This window comes from Vicugna pacos, chromosome 15 (genome assembly GCF_048564905.1).
Source record: "Vicugna pacos chromosome 15, VicPac4, whole genome shotgun sequence".
NCBI classification, from domain to species: Eukaryota; Metazoa; Chordata; class Mammalia; order Artiodactyla; family Camelidae; genus Vicugna; species Vicugna pacos.
The window spans coordinates 16,903,683-16,922,812 of NC_133001.1; the positions used below are offsets into that span (position 1 = coordinate 16,903,683).

The window sequence follows — 19,130 nt, forward strand, 5'->3', positions numbered from 1 at the left end:
GAGTCTTGGAAGACACGGGGCAAGGAGCCCAGGAAGCTGGATCACTCCCTAGGTGAGTTGTTGGGGCTGTGTGTGACATGATGACATCTGCTGGGCCCCTCAGCAAATTGCTCCCGATGTAGCTGCCTCAGCTCGACAGTCTGTCAGCAGCACTGACTGGGAACCCGCTAGCAGTGTGCTTTGGCAGGCGATCCAGGCACTGAAGTAGCAGTTCCCAGGAGGTGAGGTTTAAGTTATCTATCTATCAAATCCTGTCTCTCAGCTGACACCTGGAAAAACCAGGTGACACCCACATACCTGAGGCCCCAGCAGCAGCCCAATTAAAGGTTGCAGTTTTTCTTTAGTTACTTTCTGAACTTGGAGTTCGAGAGTGTGGGTATTAGACTTTGCTTCTGATCAAACCGCGTGACCATTCCAATGTCTGAGTACTTGGAAGTGAACGTGCGTACGTGTGTGTTACACATTTTGTTGGGTCCCTTTCAGTACGACCTAAGACTGATCACTGGACGATGACTGATCACTGAGTATGCACTTAATTCCACAAGCAGAAGCAACCTGTCCAGGAAAAACCCCAAACAAGCCACCAGATAAAGGTTTAAATGGGCTTTCTGCCAGTGAATTGCATTTGATAGTTGCGTGGGTGCAGCCCATGGCAGGAATCCACACAGCTCACAGGAGATCTGTGGGGCCCTGGGGTGTTGCAATGTCACTCTGTCTGGGTAAGTGACAGCCAGGATGTGGGATTTGGTGATTATTTTTGGTTTGGTTTGTTTCTAGCTCAGAAGAAAGACTATATATAACATTGAGAGAGGCATAACTTCTAGATTGTCAAGGTTGGTTCTAATAGTGAATGATATACTAATATATGTTACATGGAACCACAAACTTGCAAGAGCAATGCTCATGCACTAGATGAAAGGATAAATCTTCTGCTGTGTAATGGGAAAAGAAAGCTGGCAATGTAAATGCAGTCTTAATATTTTTTCCAGCATTGCATGTGTAATTAGGCATCCAGTGACTTCCTCATATAAGGAAATTTGACTTTAATGGGAGCTATGTGGCTAACTATGAATGGAGTCTTTTGAAAATGCAGAGGTGAGGATGGGAAGGTATTAACTGTTAAGATAGATTATTTCCTTGGCCTTGAAACAAACAAAACAAAACAAACAACCCCCCCCACATACACACACCACCATCACCAATCTGCCAGCACATAAGCTATATGAATACATGCTAGACTAATTTCCCAAGCCCTGGAAATTAAGCCAGGAACAGAAAGGTCTGATAATTTTCATCTCCTCGTATTTTGATCATGTAAGGCTCCCTTCCAAAAGGGCTTCTGCTTAATCAATGCAGTTTCATTGGTGTCTAGAAACTGCACATCTTATGATGCAATCTCATGATGTCTTGGAAGATTAAGGCATATCCTTGGGTAAATCCAAAGTTCACCATTAGGGAGAGGACGTTTCAAGCACATAGTTTAACTCCAGCTGATAAAATAGAAGCACACTCCACCCCATCTCCCAGCCCCTAAATGTCCAGAGAATCACTGGGAACAGATCAGAGCAGTAACAGCCTGACCAGGGTGGGTGCCAGATATGACAGCACTAAAAATGTTTGCTGGGTGCCATGGTAGAAAGGGTTAAGAAGTAAAGGCAGAAACCGAGCATGAAGATTGTAAGATTGTGGACCGTCCTCAAAGGCAACACTCACTTCCGAAACCCTGGCTCCTAGTGCGTGGTTCATCCTGGGGGAGATCTTTCAGAGGGAACAGTGACAAACTGAGTCACCCCCATCATATCTTCAGCTTAAATGGCCAGGATTCCTACGTGGTTTCAGCTCATCGGGCTTAACAGTCTATTAGGAAAAGGCATTCTTTCTAACCAAATTTAAAAACTGGTAATTGAAAAAAAAGTTTTGAAATAAAATATACTTGACTGTTCTTCTCCTGGCAGGTTACAGAAAATATTTTGAGCTGTCAAAAGGGGGCATCCTTGCTTTTCCAGATAAAAGAACAACTTGAGTTTGCTTTTCAGAGAAGAAGCCTCAGTGGGAGTGGCAGGCGGCAGAGCGCATAGTGATTCTTAACATAACAGGTGTGATTCTAAGGAGACACCTGGGGGCGTGGACCCTGGCTCCTCCAGCCAGCAGCAGCAGCAGCACCACCAAGAAGCCTGTTATCAATATGGGATCTCACCCTAGCCCAGACCTACCGGATTAGAATCTGCATGTAACAAGGCCCTGGGTGGTCAGGGAGCATCTTCAGGTTTGAGCAGCTCTGCTCCACAGCCATATTTCTTAACCTTCCCAAAGAACAAGAAACACCTGGTGGGGTGGGGAGCAGCGGGAGGCTTGTTAAAAAAGATTCCTGGGCTTCCAACTCTCACCTACTAACCCAGAATTTTCAGCACAGAGGTCTGGTAATTTGCATGTTTAACAGATGTCCCAGGTGATACTAATCCTGAGTGATACGTAAGCAACATTACAAGGCTACTTTTATATTTTGAAAGAAATACATACTGATCTCAAAAAGAAACTGCTTTCTGCAGAACACATCTTCCTTTCGGAAAGGTGCAGTCTCCCTTTTCCTTCCCACTCCTACTCTTGAAAACAGAATGCTAAGGACAGGGAAGTGGGAAGCAGAAGGGAAACCTCAGAATGCTGCCCGCACGGGTGTAGCGGGAGAGGCCCGAGGGAGAGGTTCTGGGCGCTCTGTGACACTGTGGGCACGGGGATTGCCAGCAGAGGGCAGCAAAGTACGCCCTGCTGCAGGGACCTACCAGAAAGACTTGCTTCTGGGACTTTCTGGAACTGTTGGTGGACCTCAGGTATGGCCAGACTGACCCTATGTTGAGGTCTCAGTAGGCTCCAGTCGGGTCTGAATGGGAGCCAGGTAAGGTCTGAGCCAGTGTCGTCCAGTAGAAATGGAATGTGAGCCACAATGATGATTTTAACTTTTCTAGAAGCTGTATTAAAAACAAAACAAAAAACAGGTGACATTAATTTTAATAACATTTTATTTAACCCATCTAAAATGTGATCATTCAACATGTAATCAATATAAAATGATTAATGAGATAGTTTACATTTCTTTCTGTACTAATTCTTTGAAATCCAGTGTGTATTTTATACCCGCAGCACATTTCAGTTTGGACCAGACCCATTTCAAGTGCTCAGTGGCCACACGTGGCTAGTGGCTACGGTACTGGACACTGTAGGTCTGAGTTGTTGAAGGACTGAGGGAAAAAGATAAGGCCAGGTAAAGGGGAGATTAGGACCAGAAAAGGGAAGGATTAAAATCTGGCCTAGGGACAGATTTTTATGTTTTCATCCACAATCAAATATTCCCTGAGGGGCTACATTTCAGTTCATTATTGAGGACCTATTATCTGCCAGGAGTTGGGCTGGAGGCTGGAGGTACCTAACCCCTTGAACACAGCCTCTGATGCTGAGGAGCAGGGTCCAGACTAGTGGGGAGACGGTCTGTTTCCAGAATCTCTCAGGTTCGCGTGGGACATGCCGAAGCAAGTTTCTGAGCAGGCACTGGGTGGACCCTGAGACAAATCATTTGACCCACCCTGGGGGAAGAGGCTCTGAATGACAACTCCGTCAGTATTGGTTTTGCTTCGTTTTTTTCCTTCTCATAATCATTTCCAGGTTTACTCAGAAGTTGTCTGAAACACACATTGGTTTGGTCTGGGGAAAGAAAGTCTGGCGGAGGGGAAAATCCCTGAGCTGGCTCTAAGGCTCCCTGAAAGGAAAAGCCAGCACATCATCAGCTACTGTCGTACTGAATCCCATCTGCGGCATCCCAACCTTTTACCAGAGGTTACACCTACCACATTCAAGGTCTCTTATTCCCCCAGCAGCACTGTTCTAGGTTAATGCTATTTTGGGAATGCGGTTCTTCATTTCAGTGTGAATTTCCTCATCTTTCTGCACAAATTGAGTGAAATCCTTAGTGCATTTTTTTTTCTTAGATGGATGGAAGCTGAAAGAGAATGGAAGGCCTCCAGCTGTTTGAGGCTCTGTCCTCAACGACAATCAAAATTCTCCATCTTTTCTTGTTCTTGGCACTTTCTGATTGAAATAAGATTCCAGCATTTATCTGCACCTGCAATTTTGACAAGAAAGGAAAATTTAAAAGACAAGTGAAAGAATTCTCTGAGGGAAGTCAATGAGTCGACAGTAGTCAGACGCCTGCAAATCTCTTTTTGCATTCCTCCGTCAATTAAGCTACAGTCACATATTGGAGAGCAGAACTTAAGTCTGTGAGTAGAAATGCAAAAATGTGCGTCCATCAGTAGCAGGAACCTTCCTTTGGAGCGAATATTACTTGGAGAGCAGCTGATGATCCATTTGGCATTGAAATGGAGAGGATTTTGAGTCAAAGAGGCCACTTTAAATTATAGATTTGAGTTTAGTTGAAGGTCAAACTTACCTTGCATGAATAAAATCTTCAGAGATTTTGGAATATACTCAGAAAATGCAAGCTATCTTGAGCACATAAGCATTTCCTTCAGGGGATAAAAGCAGTTTAATATTATCGCCCTCTGCATAATTATTGACCATATTAGCATAGGAGATACTGAAAAAGAAGGCAGAGTAACAATCTGATGACCGCTTTGATTCTCAGCAGCTACAACCATAAGCTTTGGCAGGAAGTTGCTTGGAGACCAGGGAAGATTGGTAAGGGAATTTGGAAGTGCCCAGTAATTTCACTGTGACTCAACAGACGGCCAAAATGACCCACCAAGAAGTGAGAGATTATTTACCCAATCCTGTATGACATAAATAATCTCCCATCTCCAGGAATTTGGGGACCATCTATAGCATCATAATGATGGTTTTGTTATCTGGATTCATCTGTCATCTGACTCAAAGCTTCCTGGCAGCCAAGACGAAAAGGGAAATGTAATGAGTTACAAGCTCGTCATTTAGGAGGAAGAAATGTGCTCAGCTCTCAAAGGAAACTCAAAAGGGACATTGAGAAGGATGTATTCTAAACATTAAAATTATTTGGCTATAATATCTTTCCAAAAGCTTCTGGCTCACCTTGCAGATTTATCATTAGGATTTGGGAAAGTGTAAATGCACTTCAAAGGTTTGCAAACCTGTTAATATGAATTGACTTCTTTTCTCAACTCCTCCCCCAATGCTAATCTAAAGCCTATGTCTTTTTTTTCCCCCATAGCTTGCTGTGTTAATTGGATTACAGAGATAATCCCCCTCCCATAAGAAGTAATCACTGCAGGTTTTGGAATCTACATTCTGCTGCATTTTGTAGGATTATCTCTCAAAGGCAAAGATTAGAAGCACTGGTTGGTGCAAATAAACTCAAGTTTTGTACTGTAATCCCTTCCAGTGAAGATGGGGCCTGGGGAGGCTCCGAGGTTATAAGTGAACGAAAGAATGCTAGATTGGCAGTCTGAACACCTGACTCCTAATCTCAGTATCATCACTAATTAGTGGTATAATTTATGGCAAGTCACTTTACTTCTCGGAGACTCAATTTTTTGTGCAAAATGAGAAGTACTAGATCAACATTTCTCAAAATTCAGTCCAAGGAAAACTGGTGCTTCAAAATGTCAATGGATATCCCATGAATGACAAATTGGAGATGAAGCAGATTTGGGGAACTCTACACACCATCTCCCTCGAGAACACTGCGCCCATCGGCTCATAACATGATTCTTAAGAGTTGTGCGGTAAAGAGATGCTCATACATGTTTATGTGTGTGTACGTGCATATGATGTATTTTACATACATTATATATACACATATTTTTTTAATGCAGGGTTTTTCGAACTTATTTTGGCTGTAGAGTTCTTTTTTCCCTAAAGAAAACTTATCTTCAGGAATATGGGTGGTAAATGTTGAACAAGATCAGAGGTTCAAACTTTTTGTTCTCAGGACTCTTAAAAACTATTGCAGGGTGGAGGGTATAGCTCAAGTGGTAGAGCGCATACTTAGCATGCACAAGGTCCTGGGTTCAATCCCTGGTACCATTTCCAAAAATAAAATCTAATTATCTCCCCCTCCAATAAAACCTAAAAATATATGAAGTCACCTAGAAATGTAAGGAAAAGATACTTCAGTAAAAAACTATTGCAGACTTCAAAGAGCTTTTATTTATGTGAGTTACTCTATTTTTTTCATATTATACATTGAAAAGGACACATTAAAATATTTACTTATTAATTCAGTAAATATAACAATAAAACACATTGCATGTTATCATTAACTTTTTAAAAAAGTAACTATATTTGCAAAACCAAAAAATATTGAGAAGAGTAGCACCGTTTTACATGTTTGCAAATTTCTTTAATGTCTGGTTTGGTAGGAGGCATCCAAATTCTCGTATCTGCTTTTGTAGTCTGTTGTGATATGTTGTTTTGCTGAAACATATGAAGAAAATCTGGCTTTATGTGATTGGAAAAGGGGGAATGCTGATAAATGTGGAATATTAAATGATATCAATGAACTTTTCAGATCTCTTCCACTAAAATCCATTGGTCTATCTTATACTTTGAATGAGTTGTTTAGTTACACATGATTTTATAACATCACGTGTTCATCATTTGGATGATATTTATTCACTGATATGCAGATCTTCCAATGGATGATACATTCCATTACACAACAGCAACTATACAATATTTAAAAAATCACATTTGTCAATATCACCACAAAGCTATCAGAAAAGTCTTTGAGGATCGGGACGCTGTCAAGCTCAGTGTGGGAGGTCCAAGTTTTTCAAGCTTCAAAATTTTATTTGAAAGCTCAAATTTTATCATTGGCAACAAATACTGTCAATTGTTTCCCAAGTCTGAAGAACCACAGTTTGTCAATTGTTCTTTCAAATAAAAGTGATGTTGCTGGTTCAGCTCGCAACTCAACAGTCACACAAGTGCTTTTGCTCAGGATCACTGTGCTAGACATGTATTTCTCATTTCATCCCATAGCATGTTAACTCAAGAGTCGAGATTTAACAAATTTAGTAATTATTGCCACTTTATTAAGGACATTCATAAGGGACATTGGCTCTTTTCTTTTTCACTGCCTCTGTGTAGTGGTGAAGAATGCAGTGACCACTGGTACAGTCTGGTGCCACTGCTTTGATTCATGCAAAGGCACCAGCAGTTTTACCTGCTGTTGCTTTTGTGTCATTAGTGCAAATCCATCACAGTGAAAAAGACAGTGTCTTAGTATTATTATGAAGTAAACTTTGACCTCTCAGATATCCCTGAAAAAGTCTTGGGGACACCCAGGGGTCTGTGGGCTTCACTTTGAGAACCACTGGCCTAGACTGTCTTGAAGATCCTGCTCAGCTTTAAGATCTAAGATGAGGACAAATTTAGATTCATTTACATTTCCCACCTAGTCCCTCTTCGTGTGCATTTTTACACATTTGTTTGGAAGTTGGGGTTCAGCTTGTGAACCTGGAATAAAGAAGAACAAAGCCCAGTGGTTAAGAGCATAGACTTTGGAGCTAAACCAAACTATTTCAGTTTGAATCCTGGCTCCATCACTTCCTAGCTGTGTGACCTTGGGTAGAGTTGCTTAACCTCTCAATGCCTTGGTTTTCTCATCTCTAGAATGGGCATAATAGAAGTCTCTACTTCATAGATTATTGTGAGGATTAAATGAGCTAATTGCCCATAACATTAAAACAGTGCCTCCGTTAACTCAGCATGACATAGGGAAAGGGTGGAACTTGGGTGAGGGGAGTAGAACTTTCTGACTTCTGGAAAGAGATAACCTATGTAAAAAGAAGAAACTGGTATTCTGATTTATAGTTCAGTCTCTTGTGAGTTTAGTTAGCTGGAGTTTACTACTGGAAGTCTGATCATCTCTGGGTTTGTTGATCAAGTCCATTTTCACATACTTAAGGTTAAGAGTCTTACGCTGATCAGTGATAGATTCATCAAGACCATTCAAGCCATGAGGTCTCTTGAAGGTCCAGGAGCTGACTTTCCCTGGATGACACCCATGACCTTTCTGTTCACACATCTTTCTAACTATAACCAATGTGGCATCATGATACATGTGCTGACATTGATTTTTAGTAGCCCAAGCAAGAATCCTGCCAGTTCTGTGGACCAACCAGCCAGTTTTTAAGTGAGACCCTTAATTGCTATTGACTGATCTGACATCGCAAGTGTGGACCTATGGTCATTTGTTTGGCTGCTTTGACTCAGGAGGGTGAAAAATGCAGTCAGAAATGGAATAGTGTTTGACCCTGTTGGGACACTCAATGGCCTAGAACTTGTTACTAAGGCAATTTGGTGCTTGTCTTTTCTGCTCTCTGCCCTGCCTTTTCCGTTAGTGAGAGAGTGGAGCTGTAGGCACAGGAAGGCACATTCTCCAAGCCAGCGATGGAGTGGGAGAAGGATGGACAGTCCAGGAAGTGGGTAAGGACCGTGAAAGGCACATTTTGAGGCTGTACTATCTTCTTGGGGATGTTCATTTATCCAACAAATACTTACTTAGTTCTAGTACTAGACAGTAAAGAAGACAAACTATTCACTTCTCCCCTTTTCAGTTCACATTCTGAGACAGAAGTAAGGTAACCATATTACTACTCTGCTAATGGGGGCATCTAATTGTTTGCAATGTTGGACACGTGGTCATTGATGCTAAGTATTTAAGCCAGGGTGCTACCCTGGTGTGGGTCTGGGGAGGGTGGAAAGGACAAAAAATTCGTGAGCTTCAACACTGAGGATGCACACTCAGGACAAGTTCAAGCAGCAGAATCTGGGTGTGAGATTTGCATATTGACCTGCATATGCATTGGACTATACCCTTCCGCTTTCTCCTCTCAATGCTCATCTCAAGGTATCCCGAAGGGCCCCATGTTTTGGGAATCCTGTGGAAATCACCCGACTTTGGCTAGAGTGTGTATCGGGTGCCACATTGAGAAGACAAAGTCTGATTTTGGAGGAAGGACAGGACCTGCAGCAGTGACTTTGGGCCTGTCAGAAAGAAAGAATTAGAGGGAATGTAAATTAGCAGAAAATTTGGGGACGGAAGGGAAAGAAGGAAAGGAGAAACCAGAGAGAGGAGAAGTGGGTCAGAGGTTGGGCAACAGGGGGCAGAGGGACCCTTGCAGGCTCTCTGCCAGCAGACAGCCCTGCCACGTTGTAGCTGGGGTCTATACGGCGTTCTTCTGTTTTCACTTCACCAGACTCTGTTGTTTACGCTTTAAAATATGGGGTGCAGCAGAGAGAGAGGGATGGCATGAAATGAAGCAGAAGTTTGAGAGTAACAAATATAACTAGGGGGCAAAATGAAAACAAGAAGGTAAGAATAGATTAGGCTATTAAGAAAAACAAGGTACTTCTTAAAAAAGATAAAAGAGGAAGAGAAACTAAAGCCAAAAGAGGAATTTAAAGAAGACGAATTTTACTAAAGGGCTAGGAATTGGAAGCTGGCACAGAAAAACAATTATTATTCACAGGGGACAGATCTAGGTTTTGGAGGCCAGAAGCTTAAACAGTCTGGGGATGGGGCTTTCTAAGAGAAAGACTACAAAATTATACATGCAAAATTAGAAACAGGCCTTGGAAGGGGCCTCTGCTAAGGGTGGACCCTGAAACTTAAATCAATACTGCACAGTAAATCATCTTGCAAGTTTGTGGTGGGGCTCACTGATCTCCCTGGTTCACCTTCCAGATGGCCTCCAGCACCATCTGTGGGCGGGCCCGGCTCACCATCCTTCATGAGCAGTCCTTGGCTCCTAGGCGTAGGTGAAGCCCCTTAGCGGGCACAGCAGGCCCTCCCTGGGCCAGCTCGGTTCCTCCCCTTCCCTTTTGCACGTTCCAAGTCACCAACTCCACATTACTTGTCATACCCTTCATACTCCAGCACCAAATACTCATTCTGTTGCCTCTGCTTGGAATGTCCCCTTACTCACACTCTCCACCTCCTCTTTCTACTCATCCTTTAAGAACCTTCAGCTCCCTCCATCCTGAGGGTTGGGGGCTGGGTTATCTCACGGCACTGTGCATACTTCCAGCATAGACCTTGTCTGTGGTAAGGTATGGTACTGGCCGATTGCTGCCTGCTGCCTGCCCTCCACGGCCCCCACACCGTACACTCCAGTAGTCCGGAGCATGGGCTCTGGAGCAGACAGCTCAGCTCTCAATTCTGCTTCTTCAACCTTGAGCGAGTAGCTTAATCTCTCTGATCCTCCCTCCTTTATAAGAGGGCAATAACCACAGTGCTTACCTCAGAGAGTTGTTGTGAGGGGTAAAGGCGATGATGCACAGAAAGCCTTAGCCTGGTCAGTGGTGCTGAGCTCTGTGGCTTGGAGAATGGACATCACTGGACCCCCTGCTCCTGGCACAGGGCCCGGTGTTTAGGCAGCATCACTGAATCGAACCAAAACATACACTTTGCATTAATCCGAGGATGGTAAGTTTAAATGACTGAGAATTGAACATTATAAATGCTTCCCCCCGCCAAATTAAAGTAGCTATTGTCCTAATGATAAAAAGAAAAGCATTCTAAAATGCAAAAATACAAGAATAAAGTAAAATAAAGAATAAAGTAAATAAATTAAAAAAGGTGACCATATAATTTATCATATAAACAGGAACACTTTTGAGAGTGAACAGGCATGCTCTTGTAATAGACTGTCCCAGGCAAACCAGGAAATATGGTCACCCTACCTATAAGCTTCACTCCCCAAAGATGACCATGGTTAGCATTTCTGTTACATGGTCTTCTAGTCTCTCTTTTTTTTCTTACAATTATGTTGTAAATACTATCTTCTAACTTGCTTTTCTTTTACTTAACAATATGTTTCAAGATCCTTTCATTGGTAAGTGTAGATTTTTACCACTATTTTTAATGACTGCATACTCCATTTGGATGTACCGTAATTTATTTAACTCATCTCTATTGATGGATATTTAGATTGTTTTCAACTTTTGAGAACTATAAAATATTTATAAAGAAATTTCAAGTTGCTTTCTATCACCCTGTAGATTGGAATTTTGCAGGGACAAGATCCAGGTGACCAATTTTTTCTCTAAGGTACTTTGTCCTTCACAATGAATGTGTTTGTCACTTCCAGACTCTTAGTTACATCCTGTGGGCTGGCTAGCTGTTCTCCCTATGGGCATATGGGCATATCCCCTGTGTTAAATGGGGTTAAAAATAGAGCTTTTTAATTAAAACAACCAAGCATAAACAGTAACTAATATTATTGACAATTGTATTTAAATGGGTGACACAATTTAGTCAAGAGGTAAAGCATCATGAATGCGTGTCTTTAATTAGGTACCTTCCTTACTGGCCCTTAATTTTATTGCTGCTTGAATAAAATGTTCTGTTCATTCATTCATATGTTCATTCATTTACAAACTACTGATCACACTCTTGTGCCACAAAGAAGCTTTCTTCAATCTAAATCAAATACAGTAAAACCTCATTTATGTGGACGCCTCTGGTTCATTAGAGGACTTTTACTGTATTCATGCTTGGTGTCATTCACTCAAATCCCTCAATTTAATTGAGGATACCAGTTACTACCTCTGCCACTTGTATCCTGCCTGGAACTCCAAGGCACCTGAGCCCCTGGAGGTCCTTAGGGGATATAGTCAAGAGAAGTCTGCAACCTCCAAATGTGGGAACTCCATAGTAGCGCTTCTTGGGGAGTTTAGGGGAGAGGAAGACAGGTAGAGAAAAACAAAGCTGTGCTGAGATGCAGGTGCTGGCCACCACACAGAGACTCCAGCAGGTCACAGTAGCACAGGATGCTGAGGATTTCTGGATGGACTGAGTATTTAACAATTGTTTCAAAGCAGGATAATGAGCCAAGACTTGAAAGCCTACTGGTAAAAAGACAATGAGAGTTCTAAGCCAAAAATGAAGAGATGTGTGAAAAGTACTTGGAGGAAATAAAAGCAATAGATGACAAAGTCAAACAGAAACGGGCTTATATTAGGCCCTGTCTTAAAACTGATGTGATATGAAGAAGCCCCAGGTGAGGGTATTCGTTTTTTTATTGCTGTGTAACAACTTCCTTCCAACTTTGTGGCTGTAAACAGTACCTATTTATTACCTCACATTCGCTGTAGATTAGAACTCTGGGCGCAGAAGAGTTGGGTTCTCTGCTCAGGGGTTCTTGCAAAGCTGAAACCAAGGTGTTGGCAGAGCTGTGTTCTTCTCTGGGGCTCAGGGTTCTCTCCCACGTTCATTCAGGGTGTTGGCAGAATTCAGCTCCCTGTGGTTGTAGGACAGAGCTCCATTTTCTTGCTGGCTATTGGCAGGGGTTACTCTCTGTTCCTAAGGCAGCTCTCAGCTCCACGCAACATGGCTCACTCCAGAAGCAGTTCCCAACATGGCTATTTGCGTTCTACCAGGCCAACAGGAGAGTGTCTGTGGCTGCTTCTTGTCTTTTTTCGGGACCCAGCTGATTAGGTCAGGCCTATCCAAGATAATCTCCCTCTTGATTAACTCAAAGTCATCTGCAAATCCCTTGTGCCATATAATGTAACATAATCACAGGAATGAGATGTCATTGTATTCACAGGTCCTGCCTAAACTCTAGGGGAATGTGTTATGCAGGACATGTACACCAGGGGGCAGGAATCGTGGGGGATATCTTAGAATTCTGCCCACCACAAGATAATGCAAAACAACTGGAAAAAGCACTCTTATTGTGGGACTTAAGGTCACTTGGGTTTTTAAACAGGAATGCAGGAAACACAATGCATGCTGATGCAAATGTCCCTGAAATAACAATTATGAACCTTTGAACAGCAGAATGAAAAATCTCCAGGAACTGTATCACTGGGCCATCCCCTTGGTTACAAGTCTCAGGTTACAGGGCAGTAAAGGAGAGGGAGTGTGGCAGGGTTCCAGTGGGAACGGCATTCCAGTTCTTTCTGCTGGGGCTCACTGAGCTCATTATCTAAGACTTCCAGTGAAGTCTTGAGGGACCATTCAGATTAAAGACCAGTGACAATGCCTAGGCCCCCTAAGAGAAAGTCTTTAGGGAGGGGGCTCTTAGCAGAGGATGGTCAGGATGGTGTGTGGCTTCTGGAGCCATGCAGGTGTGTGTGGGAGTGGGGTGATAGGGAGATGTGGCCAAATGTCAATTTAACCCTCAATAGCTAAGATAAGAGTGCGTACCTTTATCCTCCATGCTCACTTTTAAGGGATAGACACCCAAGATGTTGCATATGAAAAGGCGGCTCCATCCCAGACCCGCTCCCCTCTTGCCCACCATGAGGTTCCTGTGTGTGGACCAATGCAGTGCCCTCGTGGAAGCTTCAAGAGTATCAGTCACCATGTTACACAGGACTACCCTTTATCTCAACTACCCTTTATCTCACAAATCTCAGGCTGCTAAGTGCTCCATCATCACAATCATCCATGTTCCTTCAGGGCTGAAAGTCAAGGGAAAGGGGAAGCAGGGGGTTGTCAGGGTCCTTCCCGTTCTGAAGAGATGCCCTACTCAGCTAGACTCCAGCAGGGGAGGGGAGCAGGAATCCTCATAACCATGGGAACCAAGTAGATACATCCAGATACAGAGACTTGGGCTTCCAGTTAAGGACATTTGAGGTCCCCGCCTCTGAAACTCATGTCCTTGGTGGCCACTGTCCTGCGTTGTGGATTGAACCACTTAAACTCATGTTCACAAAACTGGTGGACAAACTTTCATTTGCAACTACTGAATGCCATCAGCATCAGGAAAAGGCCATGGTGGAACCAAAAAGCAACAACATTCTGAAACACCAGAGCCCAGAGGAACATAACCCACCCCCGCCTGGGAAACTACAAAGTGGTGGAGCAGTGCTGATGCCTGTTGGGTTTTATGGTTGCCCCAATGCTAGGTGTACTTGTCAGGGACATGAATTACCCCACGGTGCAGTGCTCAAGACTTAAATAAATGCTTCAGTAGAGCAGCAGCTGACACTGTCATGGCCTTCAGCGTCACTCAGGAAGATTGCTCCGTTATAGGCAAGACTTGAGGATCAGCTGTTTTCTCTGCAAGGAGGCCTGGGCTGAAAAATTAGAAGGAAGCAGGGCCTAGCTCCATGCCTGTCGTCTAAGTCCTACTATCTGCCAGGAACTATTTTAAGTGATGGGCATAAGTATGGTGATCACTTGTTTACAGATAGGGAAGCTAAGGAAGGCTTAGAGAAGTCAATTGCTTGAGATCGTATGAACAGTAAGTGGCAAAGCTGGGATTTGCACCAAGTCAGCAGAGGGTCAGCACCCTTGTGCTTGGGGCCAGGCAGCTCTGGCCTCCTGCCACGTGCTGTGCTGCCCGGACAGAACACTCACAGAATCTGGCACTGTTTTTCAATGCAGGTAATACTCATAAATTGGGTAAAGACGTCTAGTGCACTGAGGACAGTAAAAGGGAATGTAGGGTGTCTGGGTCTCTGCCTGCAGGATTACTGATTGAAGTATTACAGAAATGCCACTCTCCACTTCAGGGCTATTGGTACTTGCAGCGCCAGATGGCTGTCCTCAGGGTTCACTGCAGCTGAACATAAATATAAACCCCACCATTTCCAAGGGTGGTGCCGATGATGCCCAGGTGTGTGGTTCTGGAGCAATTTTGCTGCAAGTAAATCAGTAGGTCCATATTAGAAGACACGTGTTAATTTATTGCAGCGAGATTTTATGTCTTAGTCAGTCATTAGCAAGATTTTGTACCAGAAATTCTTTCCTCTTTAATCTTGGTGGGATTGGTATTACACATAACTCGACTATTAAGACAAGAATATCTTGCAGATAGGGAGGTCGTTAATCTAAAGGGTTTTTGCAGTGTGAAATGCAAATGCTCGGTGACAGGTATGCTGAGATCCCCCAAAGCCTGCTTAATCTGCCATAAAGGGATCTAAGGAAAGGTTTGATTGTTTTGTTAACACAAATAAGAAGCCCTTCCGCAGCTCTGCTCTCTTTGCAGCTCCAATTCTTTTACCATTTGTTCAGATAGACTTTCCAGCCCCTAGAGGGCCAGTTCATCAACACCTCCTTTCCCTCTGTGTTCCCAATGACAGACCTGGGATTTGGTGTCTACATTCACAGAAGGTGAGGGTAAAGCAAAGACACTCTCTCTCCGCTGTCTTCTCTGCAGGCCCCTGTGACCAGCTCTTCCTTGTCTACGCCTCCCTCTGGGGCAGCACATCTGGATGTTTCCACACATGGCTTCTGGGTTGATGGTGCCATTGGTCAACTCTGGGAGACAGCAAGGTCCCCCCCTGAGTCATCCTTGCAGGAAGCCAGGAGTCAGGCGGTTCTGATTCTAACCCAGCTCTGCCACAAAGTAGCTGCGTCTCCTTCGCCAAATCATCCTTCTTGCCTCAGTTTCCCTGACTGGGACTAATGGTTGCTGAAGTCCTTCCAGCTTTAAATATGCTCCAGCAACCTCTGCTCTGCACTGTGCAGAGGCCCTCAATAAAGTCTCATAATTAGTTCATTTTACTCAGTGTGATACGCCTCCTAATGTTTGTCACAATGGCCCAGGGCTCTGGTGTTGGACTTAGTTCAAATCCTGGCTCTGAGTGACCTTGGGCAAATTTTGTAACCTGTCTATGCCTAAGTTCTCTCATCTAATAACAGCACCAATCTCATAAAGAACTTGTGAGATTTACATAAGGTAATGTGCATAAATTACTTAACACAATTCTTGGTATACACTAAATACTACATGTTAACTGTTTTATTGATTTTATTGTTCTCTAGAACTTGGAAAAACTACAGGCTTAAATTTCAAGCAAACCACTTGACCCACCAAAAAATAATTAATCTCTATTTGGAGACTGGTATAGAAAGGGGTCGAACCCCATCTACTCCCTGTACCCAACGTTCTTACGAGAGTATTTCCTTCACTTGGGAGGATGAAGAGGCGGACGAGAACTTCTCTGGGCTTTGCCGCAAGCCCTCCTGAGGCTGGCCCACGATCTGCCCCTGTCCTGCCTTCTGGTGCCCATAGATGCCTCTGTCCCCCAGGTGTCCAACTTTGCAGTGCAGCTTTCTGGCTCTCCCACCCTCAGAACCCGTGGAGCACTTGTAGAGCCTTCAATATTCTTGTGGTACCAAAGGATCTTTGTGTCTTTCTTCTCCCCACCCCCCAGCCCCTCGTCATTTTCTCTCCCTCCTCCTTGGCTCCACCCTCTCCCATTTTCCTCCTCAGGGAGCCCCTTCCGGTTTGTCTCTCCATCTTCTTCTCATCCCTAAAGAGTCCTCCAAGGACACATCCACAATGGTCTCAGCTTAGTGCCTTGCAAAAAAAAAAAAAAAATTCAGTCCCTTTGCACCTTTCAGGAAAACCATCAGCCCAAAAAGTTTAGGGAAAAAATTCATTATCTTTAATAGGATTTCGTTACCAGGCCCAGCCAGGAGGGACCCAAGTTCCCAAGAAATCTAAATTAATAAATGCCCTACTGAGGGGTGGGGGTGGGGGTAGGGATGAGGAGACATAAACTGAGATACGATCTCTTTTTGAGCTTTGCGATGAAGGGTGAGAGTCTTGCACAGAAAACCTAAAATGTCGTCAAGCTAGGAAAAAGGATTTAAAGCATCCCTGAGAACCCCAGGACTGTTTGGAATCCATTTTGAGCAAAGTGGAAATATCTGGATGAGCGAAACGGCTGCTTTCTTTTAACTGGCATCTGGTTGATTAGGGACTGTTATCTACGACCATGAGAGGGTTGTCAGGAAAGTCAGCGTGTAGAACATTTCACTAACAAATTCCTAATTTCATCTGTGCCAGCTACAAAACTTATTGTACTCATTTTGTCTCTTGAACGAAAGAGCAACTGGCGGGTACCTTTGGGGTCTCGGAAGAAGATTTAGAGAGGTTTGTTAGTCTATTAGAAAGAGGAGGGAGCGGTTCTTCCCTTCAGCTGTAAACTCTAGAGAAGTCTATTAGAAACTCTCCATGTAGAGCTCGAATCGCCCTCCCCTCTGATTCAATCACCCCGAGTCATTAGGCTGGTTGAACACCACTTCAGACTGTGCGCTATAAATAATTAAAACGTAGAAACATGTGCGGTCACCTGACTCAGCCCCACGAGGAAGCGGTAATGCAGAGGATGTCTGACTTTGTGCCGAGCTTCTTCCTGACGGCCAGGATTTTCAAACTGCATCTCTAGTCCCAGCCTCATCCTCTAAGCAACAGCCCCACATTTCAAACCAGCACCATCCTGGTATTTGCTGCACCCAACAAACTCCATGGAGTGAACTTTGAAACTAGAACCCACCCCTCTTGGCTAGCTCTTCCTCCTGATGTTGTATTTCAAGACTGTACTCCAATCCTGAAGCCACTGAGCATGGCAGATGGTGTTCTCCAAAAAGGGTCATGTAATAGTTCCCTAGGTCTGCTGTAGCAAGTGACCACAAATGTGGTGGCTTCAAACTACAGAAATGTATTCTTCCACTGTTTTGGAGGCCAGAAGTCCAAAATCCAGGTGTCATCAGGGCCGTGCTTCCTCCGAAGGCTCTAGGGATGGGCTTCCCTTGCCTCTTCCAGCTTTTGCTGGCTCCAGGCATTCCTTGGCTTGTGGCAGCATAACTCCAGTCTCTGCCTCTGTCTTCACATGGCTTTCTTCTCTGTCTGTGTGTCATCTCCTCTTTTTGTAAAGACATCAATCATCGGGTTTAGGGCCCACCCTAATCCAGAATGACTTCACCTTAATTACATCCACAAAGATCCTGTTTCCAAATAAAGTCACATTCTGAGGTGTGGACAGACAGGAATTTTGGAAGGACACTATTTAAACCCAGACAGGCTTTGTTAGTATTTCCTGTCCCATGTACACTTTCAGAACCTTGCCACTCTCCCATTAGAGGTGGAGTCTACAGCCCCTCCCCTTGAACTGGGTGGGCCTTTGTGCTGGCTTCAATGACAGAGAACAGCAGAAGTGATGATGTGTAACTTTTGAGGCTGGGCCATAAAAGACATACAGCTTCTATGTACCTCTCTTTCTTATGACGCTTGTCCTTGGAATGAACCACCATGCTCTGAGGAAGCCCAGGCACATGAAGGGGACAACACGAAGAGAAACTGTGGGCTCCCACCCCTCAAGCCCAGCTGAGCTCCCAGAGACCGTCAGCATCAAGGTGCCAGTCGTGTGAGTGAGCCATCTGGAAAAAGGGTCCTCCAGCCCTCAGTCAGCTGCCTCGACTGATGCTGCATGGAGCATAGAGGAGCCTTTCCTGCTGAACCCTACCCAAATTGCGTATGTCTAAGCAAAATAAAGGATTGTTGTTTTAAGCCACTAAGTTTCAGAGTGGTTTTTACACAACATTAGATACCTGGAACACACAGCATAAAAACCTTTGCAGCACTGTAACTCCTCTGTCCTCAGTGCCCTCTAACCAGTGAGTCTACAAGTCTGTTCTCTTCCTCCTGTGCCCACTTAGCCAGGCATCTAATTATTTCACTCTGGATTGCATCTTTAGCATCTTTAGCATCTTTAGCATCTTTAGTCCAGGCCTCTGGACTTTGGTCCCCGTTTCCTCCATCCTACCAAACGATATCTAGTGCATTTTGATCTTGCCACTGTCTTGCTCAAAATTCATTGATGGATCTCCATTGTTTATAGCCTTTCCTTGCATTTCTTAACTAAGAGATAAGACTTCTTTAATCTGGCCTCAGTTTACCTTTCCTACCTTATCTCCTATGTCTTCGCCATAAGGATTCTCTGCTCTTAACAAATCAGACTATTCACCATTCCAAACACATCTTGAACTTGCTCTTCTCCCTTGGTACCTTGGTTTGCTTTTTCAACTTTTAATAATGCTTTTTATGCACCTATTCATGCCAGGCAATGTGCAGTAAACTAAGGAATACTGGAACACTGCCCTCCCCCGCCTTCTCACTTCATCTAACTGAAATTCTACTCTTATTCCAAGGCTCTGTTCCAAACCTCACCTCCTCCATGAAGCTTTCCCAGATCCCTCAGCCAAAAATGATCTTTGCTTTCCTCTGAACTCATCTTACATCTTCTTCTCCAGTCAAGCCAAGTCTGTGACTACACCAAGCTTTCCCAAGCCTCTTGGCCACTGCATGTGCTGCATGTTTTTCCTTCACCCTTTTCCGACTAGCTAACATGCACTAGCCTTCATACCTCAATTCAGATACCATTTCCTTTGAGAA

The 19,130-nt window shown here is 43.9% G+C and overlaps 2 long non-coding RNA genes across 4 annotated transcripts in view; both read right to left on the minus strand.

The window, feature by feature from the left end:
• Positions 1-2,790: 2,790 nt before the first annotated feature.
• LOC140685679 (uncharacterized) lies at positions 2,791-12,196 on the minus strand. Its single transcript, XR_012058978.1, has 4 exons — positions 12,072-12,196; positions 10,232-10,374; positions 3,840-4,114; positions 2,791-2,966 (listed from the first exon to the last, which is right to left on the minus strand). It is a non-coding gene; the product is annotated as an uncharacterized lncRNA (long non-coding RNA).
• A 2,118-nt stretch (positions 12,197-14,314) lies between these two features.
• LOC140685678 (uncharacterized) overlaps positions 14,315-19,130 on the minus strand; it is a 56,818-nt gene continuing 52,002 nt past the window's right edge. For all 3 annotated transcript variants that reach the window (XR_012058977.1, XR_012058974.1, XR_012058975.1), the window contains exon 6: positions 14,315-14,585. This is a non-coding gene — a long non-coding RNA (uncharacterized lncRNA). The remainder of the gene's footprint in view (positions 14,586-19,130) is intronic.